Source organism: Pinus tabuliformis, chromosome X (genome assembly GCF_031772625.1).
Source record: "Pinus tabuliformis cultivar Carrire ecotype Pingquan chromosome X, CPIR1, whole genome shotgun sequence".
In the NCBI taxonomy this organism is placed as follows: Eukaryota; Viridiplantae; Streptophyta; class Pinopsida; order Pinales; family Pinaceae; genus Pinus; species Pinus tabuliformis.
The window spans coordinates 403,047,053-403,061,815 of NC_142308.1; positions in this window are offsets into that span (position 1 = coordinate 403,047,053).

The window sequence follows — 14,763 nt, forward strand, 5'->3', positions numbered from 1 at the left end:
CGATAGCAGCCTGTGTGTCCTAGTGTGGTGCGTAGTTGTTTGAAACTTCGCGGTGCTTGTAGATTGAGTATGATGGTGATCTTTGCCAGATCCACCATCAGGCCTTGCTTATAGACCACATGGCCCAACAGGTTCCTAAATGGGACAAGGAAAGTACACTTCTTTAAGTTTAGCGCAATCTGGTGTCGGCGACAAGTATCCAACATCAACCATAAGCTTGCTACGTGCTTCTTAACCAGTCCAAACATGGTCCAATCATCAAGATAGACCTCTAAGAACTTGTGTATAAATTCTTTGAATGCCGCTACCACTATTCGTGAAAATATCATCGGCGCATTCTTCAGTCCAAAGGGCATCACCGTGTACTGAAAGCAACCCCATTCAGTGGCAAACGTTGTTTTACTCCTATCCTCTGGCGCGATCTTGATCTGGTGGTATCCTGAGAACCCATCCGTGAAGGAGTAGGCTTCCTGCCCCCCCACATTTTCCAGTACCTCATCTGTAAACGGAGTTGGAAATGGATTGTTAACGCAGGCATCATTGAGCTTCCTGAGATCCACGCAGATATGAATCTCACCCTTCTGTTTCTTCTCCTACATAACCATCGTACTTAACCAATCAGATTCCTCGACTGGTTCAATGATTCCTTCTACCAGCATCTTGTCCAGTTATTCATGGACCTTTGCTTTATATTTTGGGTTCAATTAGTAGGGTCGCTGCTTAACTAGTTTCACGTTTGGCTTCAACGTTATCTTCACCATTCCCAGGTCTCCTAGGATCCCTTTCAGCTCCGTAATTTTTGTTGGGAATAAATCTTGATATTTGCGAAGTAATTTGACGACCTTCTCCATTGTGGCATCGTCCCAATAGTCCCCCAGCGTTGCATACTTCGGCTCGTCTTCTGTTTCGATATTGACTTGTCTCATTTTCAACGACACCGTGATATTTGGATCTTCGATTTTGGGTCCGCGCACCTCACGACTCCCCTCTGATTCTGGAATATTGATGTTTTGTGGATCATCCTCATCATCTTCTACCTGGACATTATAGCATTCGAGAGCCTGGCTCAGCTGTCACGACTAGTCGGGCTGCGCAGTTTCTTTTGGTTCCAGTGGCGTCTTGAAAATGGCAGCCTTTACCAGCTGTAACGCGTCATCCACGGGATCCATCCATTGATATTCAAAAAGGAATGTGGACAAAAACCCTTCACGCAAGATATCCCACTCGCTTGTGTCATGCCGGAGCTCTGCTTCAGTATACCAGTTTCTGGGAATGACGTCCAGGGTGTGATAAAATAAGTGCACCCATTCTGGCTGAGGTTCTTCTCTGTAGGCTTTGATCCATCTGGTAAGGTGCATGCGCGGGTCATCACGTCCATCGTATTTCTCCGTTAGGTGTAATTCCGGCTTCCCAAATCTGATCTTCATCATACGCCTGCAGGTGCGCCAATCTTCGAAAGTCCCTTCATGTGTTCCCCACCATCGCGCAGGTGTCGCGCACAACGCCCACCTCATCGCATCAAACTGTTGGTGCTCTGGTACTGCGACTTCAAATTTGGTCAGGAATTCATCTATTATTGTTAGCCCATCATACGTCGACATTTCGCGATCCTGGGCCCTCACGCAGTACAGAGATTTAGTCACCATGTTGCAATGTAGCGTGGTCACTTCGTTCAACCTGTTGTGCCATCGCTCGTCTTCCTCATCTGACTCGGAAGTGTAGGATTCTTCATAGCCTCGTGATATTCTTCTATCCTCCATTGTCTTGACCCATTCTCACCTTTGTGCAGACATTCTGTAGCTACAATCTACGTCGTCGTCGCTTTCTCTGTCGCGCACAGGTTCAATGTAGCGCAGTCCTTCAGCCGGATCTAGCGGAATGACTATGCGGAGCGACTTTGTTTCAAATACCATTGTCCGCTTCTTTAAATTGATAACCTCGTTCATGTCGGTGGCCCAGTCTATTCCTAACAATGCAGGATAGGGCATACTTTCATCCATGAGCTCAATAACTTCAAAGTTTGTCCGAGTACTTGCGCCGTCAAGGTCTACCGTAACTCCTTGCGGCTTTCCCATGGGCAGCATTATTACACTAAAATTTGTCACCATGACTATTTGCAGTCAGTATGGCTCCATCAACTGTCATACTATCCTCCTTGGCAAGTCTTATACCTCTGCTCCTCATGTCAAACTCCAAGAAAGAGAGAAAGTCCTTAAAAAGTCAATTAACTCTGGTTACGCAGTTTCTCTTAACATTACCTGCGTGTACGCACCTCAAGTTCACAATACCTGCGTACTTGTACGCTCTGTCTGTAAAGGGGTGGGTGCGTACTCCTGTAAAGGTCAAAAGGCGCGAGTTTTACTTCAAAAAAGTTACTTGTGGTCGAATCTAGAGCATTCTAGAAGATGGTTTGACATGTATTGAGCGCCTCCAGATGGTTCATGCATCCCTATGAAAGAGGAACTTATCCCATCAAGAGGGGAGCTATCCCATTGAAAGAGGGGCTTATCCCATTGATGGTGGACCTGATTAACTTCCTCCAAAGCATTATAAATACAAGCATTGGGCCAGAGGGAGGGGAGGTTGAAAGCTGAACATTCCTAAGGGTAGATGCTGCTGAAATTAGGACTCCGTTATAGAGCTTGAGAGGAGAGATTCCCATCCTTTCTTAGCTTCATTTGGAAGTGGGTGAGCTGATCAAAGTAAAGGAGAACTCTTGCTGGACCCTGGGAGGGACCTGCACAACACCAAGGCATTGGTTGTAATGGTTTCTTTTGTTTCCAATTAATACAATTAAGTTCATTTTTCTCAACAAGTTGTTATATATAATTTGTTTCATATACTCCTTGGTCTTTATGATGAATATGTTTTATTATATGAGTTATTCAGGTGCCATGTAATCGTTTGCTTGTTAGTGAATGCAGGTTTCAAAGAGAAGGAGGAGCTCATATGGATCGGAGAGGCTTGGCTGCTACAAACAGCGTTGGACTAAAGGTATGCATTAAACACCTGGTTGCTTGTATTTGAAATGCATATTTAGGGAAAGATAGTGCTTGATTGTCTTGTTTGTCACTAGAAAGCCTTAGCTTCTAGGGAGGTCGGTTTTGTCCGCAAAATTGAATCTTTCCACATGACAAGCACCTTCTGCTGATTTTCCATCCGCAGTTGGATAGGGGACCATTGTAGCGTAGGATTACCCATGCATTCCCAAGTCTGTTTAGGCAATACATTGGCATTTGAGCCTAGATCTAGAATAACCTGATCCATTTCATACTCGTTGATCTGCGCTGTTCCCGGTCCGCGACGCATGTCTTCCCAAATTTCGAACTACGCGAGGTTCACTCCATCCTGCGCATCTATTTATTAGTTCTTGTAAGCCTTTAACCGCCCTGTTGTCACGAAGCAATTTTATACATGTCTTTAAAAAGGTAGTTATCATCGATGGATCCCTAACTGGCTCAGGCTGATCCCTACTACTTGGGGTAGAGACTTCAGCGAAGTTCTCCCGAGCTTCCAGATATGTCTCCTTACCCACCCCTACGTCTTCCTTACTTAAGCTCCTTCTATCCGCTCTTGTGGTCATGCCACTTCTTAGTACCATGTTGATGTTGGGATCTTCCTTGTGGGGTTCAGACCTTATCATTTGCATGTTATGGGTTGTTGTTGGTTGCGCTGCCCTTTTTTCACGAATCTGTGTTATTAGCGTAGGACAATCTATCAGCTCATGATTGAATTGCTCACAATAACTGCACAAAATTCTGGTGGGGTTGGTACAATCCCACGCGTAATGTCCTAGACCTTCGCAGTTGTAGCAGATTAGTTGCCTGCGACCCCTTCCTGGCCCCATTCTACCCCATCCTGATCCATAGCCCTAGAACCCACCGCGTGCGATCGCCGCAGCTGGATCCTGATCTTGCGCCTCAGTCTGCATTTTGTACGTAGGTGACTGGTCCATTAACAATTGGTAGCTACGACAGTCTCTTTCCTCGTGGCCCACCGACCTGCAAAAGTTGCAAAATAGCTGCTGGGGGGTCTGGTTGTATTTTGGTAATAGATGACAGTTATTAGTATTGTGCTTTCCTCCCACCTGACAAATTGTGCACCAGAGCGGGGTTGCGGTGCTTGGTCCTGCCTGTGCCTCTGGTCGCAATAGTGTTGGTCCCCCTGTTGCCACAAAATTCACTGAGACCGGGCAGTGATCTTTATCATGTCCCTGGCTTCTGCACTTTATACACCATACTTCCTCCCGGACTTCCAGTCGTGGTACCTGTTCTTGTTTTAACTTCTTCATTTCCAAACACAAATTTTGGATCTACGCTTGGATTTGCTGAACTCCCAACCTTGGGTCTTGTAACAGAGTTTTGTGTAACCTCATCGCTATCTCTAGCGCTTCGGCCTAGGTTGAGATCTTCTGTTGTGATAAAGCCGTCCTCAGATGTGGTGTTAAGGATGCCATAAACCAAGTGCAGTGTTGCGCATCCGTCAATGTCATGTTAGCCTCGTGAATGGTACTTTTCAGTCTTTGGTCCAAATCCCAAGGGGTTTCACCATGCATCATCGTGATCTCTTTGAACCCTATAATTGACTATGTTTTTGACTTCGGTCGGCTAAACTCCTTCTTTAATTCTATCTAAATTTCTGCTGTCCCCACCATTGGGTGATCACTTGAGTACTTGATGTACCATGTTAGTGCTCGGTCCTGCAGCACGCTGACTAAGGTAGCCTTTCTGATATTATCATCTGCAATTCACTACGCGTTCCATACTGATGTTAACACGAACCAGAATTTTTCCGGGTCTTCACCTCCTGCTCCTTTGAATATTGGTAACTGGATCGTGCTCGTCATTGTTACCCTTGAACTACTACTGTTCCTGGTTTCTTCTCTATCGAGTCCCCATGTTTCACACCAGACACCCCTTAGGCAGATCCCGGTCCCGACAACGGAACCATTTGTTGGCTTATATGGGCCTGACCCAGGTTCGAAAGAATTATTTAGCCAAACAAATCCCGCAGCTACCAGCCCTTTCGGCAACAGTCCGCGGAGTGCGAATTGAGGTCTCACCTGAGGTAGCAAGGGAGGGTGCTAGAACCAGGTTTCCGCACCCTTGGGATGTCTAGATGTGGTCTGGAGGTTTTGCGCACCGCCCGCAACGTCACACTGCCTTGTTTCGTGTAGATCCGAACCCAGAATAATCTTTACTAGTTATTAGCGCACTGTTTACAGATCTAATCTATTTGATGAAGTATTACTTAGCAGGGTCTTTAAGCAAACATTTATCAACTTTATCTAGTTCGCGTACTTAGATTAAACGTAGATTCACATGTATTCACAATATAAGCATATGCACATAGATCAAACAGTGATATTAACCATACAAAAATCTAGATTCGCGATACTTTAGATTCAACACAGAATTACCAAAGCAACTTATCTTTATTTATTTTCTTCACCAATACATCCAGATCCGCCCTGCGCACTCAGCTGCAGGGGTCCGCACACACAGCTGCGGACTCTTCCAGGCCTCTGCGCACACAGCTGCAGAGCCTCTATCCACTACCCAAACCCTCGACTCAGACTTACAGACGCTTACAGATTGTTCTCCTAAAAAACCCATTACATTTTAGATCCAAGATCATACCCAAAAGAACTGCCTTTCCCTCATAGAGCCGCACTCTATTTATACCTTCCTATGGTCTGTGGACTGACTTACTTCCTATTATTTTATATTATTTCTTGGGTGGACAACCCTTTGACTCGACCTTTTACATTTCGCGCTCCGCATATTTCGGAGGTTTACAATATTTTTATCCTACTTTCTAGGCTATCAGACCCAAAACTATTATGCGGGACCTTCGCTACCCAACATATATATATATATATATATATATATATATATATATATATATATATATATATATATATATATATATAATTATGTTTATGATTTATAGACCCTCAACAGGGTGAATATGAGGATCAAAGTGTAGTTTCGAACCCTCCATGGAACGCTGCTATAGCCAGTATCACAATTGAGGATGTTAGGGCCCAACAAACATGGATCACATGAGAGATGGATAAAATCTCTACTAGTTCACGAACTAGGCATAGTTTGTCTTTGATGTTTGATAGCATCAACATCTTCATCGATCCATACTAGAGGGCGAGCCCACAAAGCCACCTAATGTAGTCCATACATAGGATTAGGAGGTTAGAGTTTAGAGGCCCACATACTTGGAAGGTGGTGAAATATGCCACCAAGAACATTTATATTCATGGGGAGTTGTTTGACATCTCTCCGGAATGTCGTGCTAGACATGTTGGTCTGATTCCGCTAAAATATTTTAAGAATATTGATGCGGACCCTTTTATTTATGATCGATTCATTGGATCGTAGGGCCAGTTCCCCCACCATGTACAAGTCCCCATTTACTTTGACAAGTATATATGTGTATATTTTTTGCTACATATGAGGTCGGATTACACCAATACCAGATCTAAGTTTAATGGACCTGGTTTGGGACATAGTTATGAACATGTCGGGGCTTGTAGGGGCCCTGCACATTGTAGCACTACATCAGAGATTGTTTCCATGACCATCTTAGAGTGTGGTATTGCCGACAAATCTAGAGTAGTCGTCACATCTTGGTGTTGAGACTAGGCATACCACTGCAGAGGACATTGGCCATTGCATATGTTGCATTGTGTGGAGAGATGATCAGACCACCTTTGTTGCCTCATGGCCCACCAATTGCATTATATGATGATTCATATCTCGAGAGTCTAGGGCATGACCAATTTTTTTCATATGCACGTACATGTCGTGATACCATCCGTGACACTTGGAGGGTGCATGACCCACGTGACACAGACCAAGTACATATATATGAAACTTTTGACTCTTATCGTCAAATTTTACATTATTTATATTAATAAGTTTGTATCATATTGCATTTATATTAATAATTTCATGATAACATGCATGCACAACCCAACTACATAGATGAGCTTCTGAGGTCATCTGAGGGGGCAGTTGACCAGCCAGAGAAGCCTCCTCTAGTGCATGTTTCCATGGCTCAGTCTCCTCCACCTCCACCTCCACCTCATAACACTCATGGACTAACAGTTGAGGTGAATTTTTTTATTCCTAAGATTTCAACATTTTCCTTTTTTAAGTTACATGTATGCATGCTAATTAATTTGTAGACTAATTATAATTTGTCTTTTCCATTGTGTACACAGGCCCATATGCAGAGGGGTGTTGATGTTGCAGTTATGTGGACACATGAGTGGGATGTTGGGTATGGAGGCATTGAGCCACAAGTAGGGGAGCACCAAACCCATATTGATCAGACCCCCATCCCACCTGACTTCCATTTGCACTTGACTGAGTCACATGTAGGGGATTATTTAAATGCATAGTTCAAAATCATTTATTTCCATAGAAGTGATACTTTCTATAGTGGATCATAGATAGTTTTTATATTTTTAGACACATTTCATAGGGCACATTCACATGTGATGTAAATACTTTGTATATTTGCATACATGGAAAATTTATGGATGCATGAACATTATTTAATTTTATGGATGCTTATTATTTCAGTTTGTGGATGTTCATGTGTATGATGTAATATCTATCTATATATATATATATATAAATATATATGGATAATTTATTCTCATACATAACTAACAATATAACAATTTTGACTTCTCAGGAAATAAATTAAGAAAATAAGTACAATCTTAGGCTATGATGCAAGTGTTGGAATTATGACTAATGTGTTTTCCTTGATGGTAACCTACTTGATGAGTTGTCTTTTGATGGAAACCTACTTAATAAACATGTCAACATGATGGTAGTAGGATGAGTCTTCAGGCCAGTACATATGTGAAAGAAAGATTGGACAAAGGAATACTAGTTCAGAGACAAAGGAATGATAAAGATGAAGTTTGAAGAAGTATACGTAGGTTTTATGAAGCAAAGGAAAGTATGTATGCATGTTTTGTGAAGCAAAGTCATGTATACACAGGTTCTATGAAGCAAAGCCATGTACATACATAGGTTTTTTAAAGAAAAGTCATGTATACGCAGGTTCTATGAATAAAATCTGCGTACACACATGGTTATGAAGAAGAAAAGGTGCGTATAGTTCCGCACCATGGTATTCTAAATATCAAGAGTCTTTACCATGGTATTGACCCATAGTATTGAGCCTAGCAATGAATACTTGATCCCATCAAAGAATACCATCAGCATTAGTGTGTTTTTGACCTGTGGTATTTGATAAGGGCTAATCTATAAAAGGAGATGAAGGTCAAAGTGTTTTAGTGTGAAAGTAATGAATATTTCATGAACAGTTAGATATGAAGCAAGTGTGCATGTTATGGGCTATTAATGATTTGTTTTATCTGAAACTAAGTCCGCCTTGGGAATTTGATGATGGATCAGATCCAATAGATCTGAAATGACTATCTTGATAATGGATTGGTTTGATCTGTGATATTTATGCCTGACACATGTTTTATTATGTATGCCGAGAGATGAATCTGTTTTGAAGATCTGATGTGCAGCAGAGCTTTAAGTCAATATTTGCAGATCTGTATGTGGGTTTTATAACCTAAAAGGCACGTACATACACTAGTTTGATGTTGGTAAGTAGTGTATATATTCAGATCTATATGCAGGTTTCATTCCTTGAAAGCGCGTATACACGCGTAAATGATTTCTGGAAAGCGCGTATATAATCTAGGGTTTTGATGAATAAAATGTCTTATCAGTCTAATCAGTCTTATTGTGTTTTTGCTATATGTCAATGAATTCTTACTTGATAATCTGGGTTTAAAAGTGATGTTTGAAGTTGAATTGATTGATTGAGGAAGTGATGATGTTGCTAGCTATATGTGATTGAAGATCTGTGATAGTTTCAAAACGATTCAATGTTTCAGGGTTTAACTTAGTGTGTGTTTCAGAATAACAGTGATTCAGTTTCAAGGTTGAGTGTTTTGAGATATGTACACGAGTATTCCTCATGGAAAGCACGTATATATGCGGATATGCTAAAGCAAAGTAGTGTATATATTTTGATATTTTATTGATCAAGGTTTGCAGTGACAAAATCTGGTTTCTATGATGAATAATATGTGGATTGGTATTCTGGTGAATGGGTTTATAGTGATCTAACTGCTTTGGTTGTTTGAGATTGATTTGGGTCTCAGTTGGTATAGTGATTAAGTGATTTTATATGATGATTGGTTTCAGTTTTATTATTTGATGGTAGTGGGTCCAGTCTGAAAATTTGATGAAATGTGGCCTACAAATTTGATGTTTTGTATCAGGTGGATCCAATGTGAAAATTTATGAAACGCGGTCCACAGTAGTGCAGGGGGTTGGAGCTCCCTTCCAGTGGGTGATGGAAAATGGGAGAAGGTTGCAGCGTTCTGTAGGTGGGTGCCTACATGCTGGTATAAGCCTACGCCAATACAATATTGTACAAATTACTTCATCATAATAAAAGGAAGATAGAGACGACAACAACGGTGGTTTTTTCCCACATTGGGTTTCCACCTAAAAATCATGGTGTTCATATGTGTTGCTTATGTGTGATGATTTATTATGTTCTTATTGCATATGGTTACTATATATCTAATGTTGATGAAGTACTAACATACTGGTTCAAGATAAAATTGTCTAAAAACTAAGTTGACAGGATATATGCTAGTTGTATGCATTAAAGTCGTGTACATACGTAGGTTTACTTCAAAATAGTCGCATACAGAAATCAAAATAAGAAAATTAAATCAAGTTTTGTTAAAATACTGATTCACCCCCCCTAGTATTTTTCCTAACAATTGGTATCAGAGCAGGTCCTTCAGAAGAAGCTTGATCGCTTGAAGGAAGATTCATCAAGATGAGAAATCAAGAGGGGACAACATCTATCAGGCCACCATTGTTCAATGGAACCAATCTAGTTTTCTGGAAGGTAAGAACAAGAGCTTATTTACAGTCACTTGGAGCAGATGTATGGGGAATCATTGAAGGAGGCTATCAATATCCATCCTCCATTCCCATAGATGAAGCAAAAAAGAAGAAATATGAGACTAATGCAAAAGTTGTCAATGCTCTGTTAGGAAGCTTGGCCAAATCAGAATTTGTCAAAGTCATGCAGCTGAATATGACAAAGGCTATATGGGACAAGATCATCCAAAGCTATGAAGGTGACACCAAGGTAAAAAGTGTCAAACTTCAAACTCTTAGAATTCAATATGAAACTCTCAGAATGCACAATGATGAAAGTATCGCAAGTTTCTTTCTTAGGGTAGATGAGATCGTGAATTTTATGAGAAATCTTGGTGAATAAATAAAAGAATCATCACTGGTTGAAAAAATATTAAGGTCTCTAACTCCCAAATTTGATTCAAAAGTTTCTGCCATAGAAGAAATGCAGGACTTGAAGAATATTACTGTTGAACAACTTCATGGGATTCTAACAGCCTATGAAATGAGAAAAGTGGGTCCCGCAGATATCAGAGAAGTTGCATTCAAAGCTACTACAAAAGGAAAAGAAAAGGAAGAATCAGGTTATGTATTAGAAGAAGAAGAGGAAAACTTCGTAAAGAAACTCCAAGTGGGTATTGGAAGATTCAGAGGTAAGCTTCCCTTCAAGTGTTTTTCTTGTGGTAGAGTTGGTCATTACACTGCTAAGTGTCCCTATAGAGAAAATCATGAGAAAGGGAAAGAAGCTGCAAAAATAAATAGGAGAAGGTTTGAAAACAAGAGAAGTTTTTATACACATGAAGATAGTGATGGTCTTTCAAATGGTGAAGAAGGTGAGTCTGATCAAGAATATCAATTACTTATGGCATTTGAAGATAGAAGTAGTAATGAGTCTAATGATAATTTCATGGATTCCCTAGAAGAAAAAGATATTTTTATTGAATAAATAACTCATCTTAAGATTTGTTTAGAAGAAGCTAAATTAGCAGAAGAAACTTTGAAGAAACAAATCATAGAAAAGGAAGAGCATAATGAAAAGCTAGAATGTGAAATAGTAAGTCTAAGGAAAGAACTTGAGAAAGAAAAAAGTCTTAATATTAGATTTGCTAAAGGATCTGAAACCTTAGATGAAATCATCAAAGTTCAACGCTCTCCTCTTATAAAGACATGTCTTGGATATAGTGAAGAAACATCAAAGACTATAAAGTCTTCTACAGAAATAGGAAGTTATATCAATGCAGCAAAAAGAAGAAGTAAAAAAAACTCCATCCTATAACAAAATAATAAAGGACCAAATACTTCATAGTAAATTTTGTTTGGTTCAATCAAAAGGAAAACAACACTAGAAGGTACTATACTTCCAGAAACTTCTACTTTAATGGACAATGTTTCGCTTGTCACAATTTCGGTCATAAGGCTGCTCACTGTGTTTCTTACAAAACCATCATGACTAGAGAAGCACGAAAACAAAAGAATGAGATTGGGGTAAATAAATACTCTCACAATGCATTATCTCCTCTTCAAAATGAAACTAAATGCTATTTTGGAAATAAATTTGGACATAAAGAGTCTGAATGCAAGAGAAAAGGATGATCAACACCTCAGAATGAGAAAATGGCAACAACATCTAAGGTATAGAAGAAGATTACCATCGAAGATGAGAACTGTGGTCTAGATTTATATGTAGGAGATCAAGAAAACCTGCGGTACATTGATAGTGGATGCTTAAAACACATGACATGTGATAAGGATAAGTTTATGTCTTTTAATGAGATAAAGAAAGAAAAGAATGTAACCTTTCGAAATAATTCACTTGCTTCTATGAAAGGAAAAGGAAATGTTTTTCTAAAAGAAAAGGTTAAAGATGGAAATCTTTTATTCATTGATGGGTTGAAGTATAACCTATTAAGTATTAGATAGATGTACGACAAAGGGAATGAAGTTGTTTTTAGATCAAAGAATTGTGTGGTTCGAAATCTCAATACAGGAAAACCCGTAATAAAAGGAATAAGAACTACAGGTAATGTATATGTCTTGGAAGGTAGTCTAGAACAATGTTACTTAAGAAAAGCAGAAGAAAGTTGGTTGTGGCACAAAATATTGGTACTTCTAATATTTACTCAAATACATAAGATAAGCAAGATAGGATTAGTTCATCATTTCTGGTGAGCCCCAGTATTGCAGCAATAATGCTGCAACTCCTGGAACTCCCTTCTTTAATTTTATCAACCCGGTAGTTCGTAACAAACTTGGAAGCGACGGTGCTGTATGCACAAGTACTAGCTCTTGCCGTAGTTGTCACTTGGTCAGCTGGCACAAGTCCGCTAGGAGCTTAAGCCAACTTCTATGAGCTCTGAGAAGAATATTTTTAACTAATGGACGAAAGCTAACTCAAAGAAGGCTGATCTACTTGCAGAAAGAAACTGGAGAGCTGAAAGGAAACGTAAACCCTAGCAAACCCTAATTTTACCAGCTATCCCTATCGATGCAAGAAAGAGGATGCAAGCTACTGAAAGAGATGCCATTGACTTCTAGGAAGGTAACTACATGTATCTAAGCTACTTCTACAGTAACATCTGAAAAAACATCTTTTTGTATTTTTGAATAAGTTGCCAGAATTATCATGCATGCGATTTAATTGTTTTTGACTGTGCAGAGGTGGATTGGCGAGAGGAAATTCTTGGAGGAGGTCGGGAAGGTTCAGAGAGGGCCTAAGGGGTCCCTAACACCCTTCCAGAGAGTTTCACAGAGTTTGGCTATCAAGAAACCTCATTCGTGAGCTTCTACAGGAAGTCTGCAGGGGTTCTACAGGATGTTCTGGAATTTCTACAGGATGTCTGTAATTTTTCTACAGGATGTTCAGAAATGGGATTTTGGAGGATGGATGGAGGAAGAAAGATGAAGGAGTGGGTATGGAGGTGAGATAAGGGTGTGAGGAGGTCCAGGACTTGGGGAATGGAGCTGAGAAGTGGCGAGGATGGTTGGATTTGTTCAAGGAGAGGTAGAGCAATGTTGCACAACAATATGGGAATTTAGGGCAGAGTGAGAAAATGGCAAACGTAAGGCAAGGATTCTAAGTAGAGGATGAAGCAGGTGGGATTGATGGAGAATGGGCAGATAAAGAAGGATAACAGGTGCTCAACAAGTTGTTTTTCAAACGAAACAAACAAAGATTTGAAAAATCAAAGACCTAGTTACGTTAGTCTATTCTGACCTAGATAACAACAAAGAAATGGGACAGAAGTTCACTTGCAATGAAACCATGTATAACAACTATGCAATGAAGCAATCAAGAATCTGAACATGTAACCAACTTCTGCAAACAAAAACCAAACACTAATGATTGCATGGGGAAGCAAAGATAATGTTTTTGGTGGCAGCAAGGTCACCTTGATCCCAGCTCCTGATCCCACTGAGGGAGAGGTGAAATTAGAGGTGCTTGATGGCCTTTTTCTGAAGATCTTCTCTGTTATTAACCTATCAACTCAATCTGAACATAAAAATCCTTTTTAATCATCAAAAGCAACCTAAATAACAAAACAAGATTTAAATCTAAATAGCAGATTTTATTCTAAGAATGCAACAAAAACACATAAAAGTAAACAAAGGAGGTACTAGGCACTTGAGGGTATGCATTGATTACAGGGAATTGAACAAAGCAACTTTGAAGGATCACTTTCCTTTACCCTTTATCGATCAGGTATTAGATACTTTAGCAGGCAAAAAGTATTTTTCATTTTTGGATGGTTTTAGTGGTTACAATCAGATTCAGGTAGCACCTGAAGATCAGGACAAGACCACATTTACCTGTCCATGGGGAACTTTTGCTTACCGATTACTTCCTTTTGGATTATGTAATTCACTCGCAACATTTCAAAGGGCAGTACTAGGAATCTTTTCCGATCTAATTCATGATTGTGTAGAGGTTTATATGGATGATTTTACAGTTTATGGTAATTCGTTTGAAGAGGCATTAGAGAATTTGGAAAAAGTCCTTATAAGATGTAAAGAAACAAACCTATCATTAAGTCATGAAAAATGCTTTATGATGTTTACTGAAGGGATTTTTTTAGGACATCATATTTCGGGGGATGGGATTAAAGTTGATAGATCAAAAGTTGAAGTCATCTCCAAGTTTCCTATTCCAAATTGTCAAAAAGATGTTAGAAGTTTTCTTGGATTTACTGGATACTATAGAAGATTTATTGAAAACTTCACCAAAATAGCATCTCCACTCTTCAAATTACTTACAAAAGACTGTGAATTCAAATGGGATCCTGATTGTCAATCTGCATTTGAAACTTTGAAAACAAGAATATCTGAAGCACCCATTTTGAGAGGTCCGAATTGGAAACTTCCTTTCCATATTTCCACATATGCTTCAGATACAGCTCTAGGAGCTGTGTTGGGACAAAAGGATTTAGTTCCTTATGCCATTTACTACACCAGTAAAAATTTGACTCCCACTGAGTTAAACTATACTGTGACTGAGAAAGAGTTCTTAGCTGTTGTTCATGCAATCAATAAGTTTAGACACTATATAACTAGCTATGAAACTTTTGTCCATACTGATCATTCTGCAATTAGATATCTCATGAATAAACCTGTTACTAATGGCAGAGTTACAAGATGGCTCTTACTTTTACAAGAATTCAATATTACTGTGTTGGATAGACCAGGGAAACAAAATACAGTAGCTGATTTCTTGTCTAGAATCCAAAATACTAACGAAGATTCTCCTGTAGAGGATAAGTTTCCAGATGAA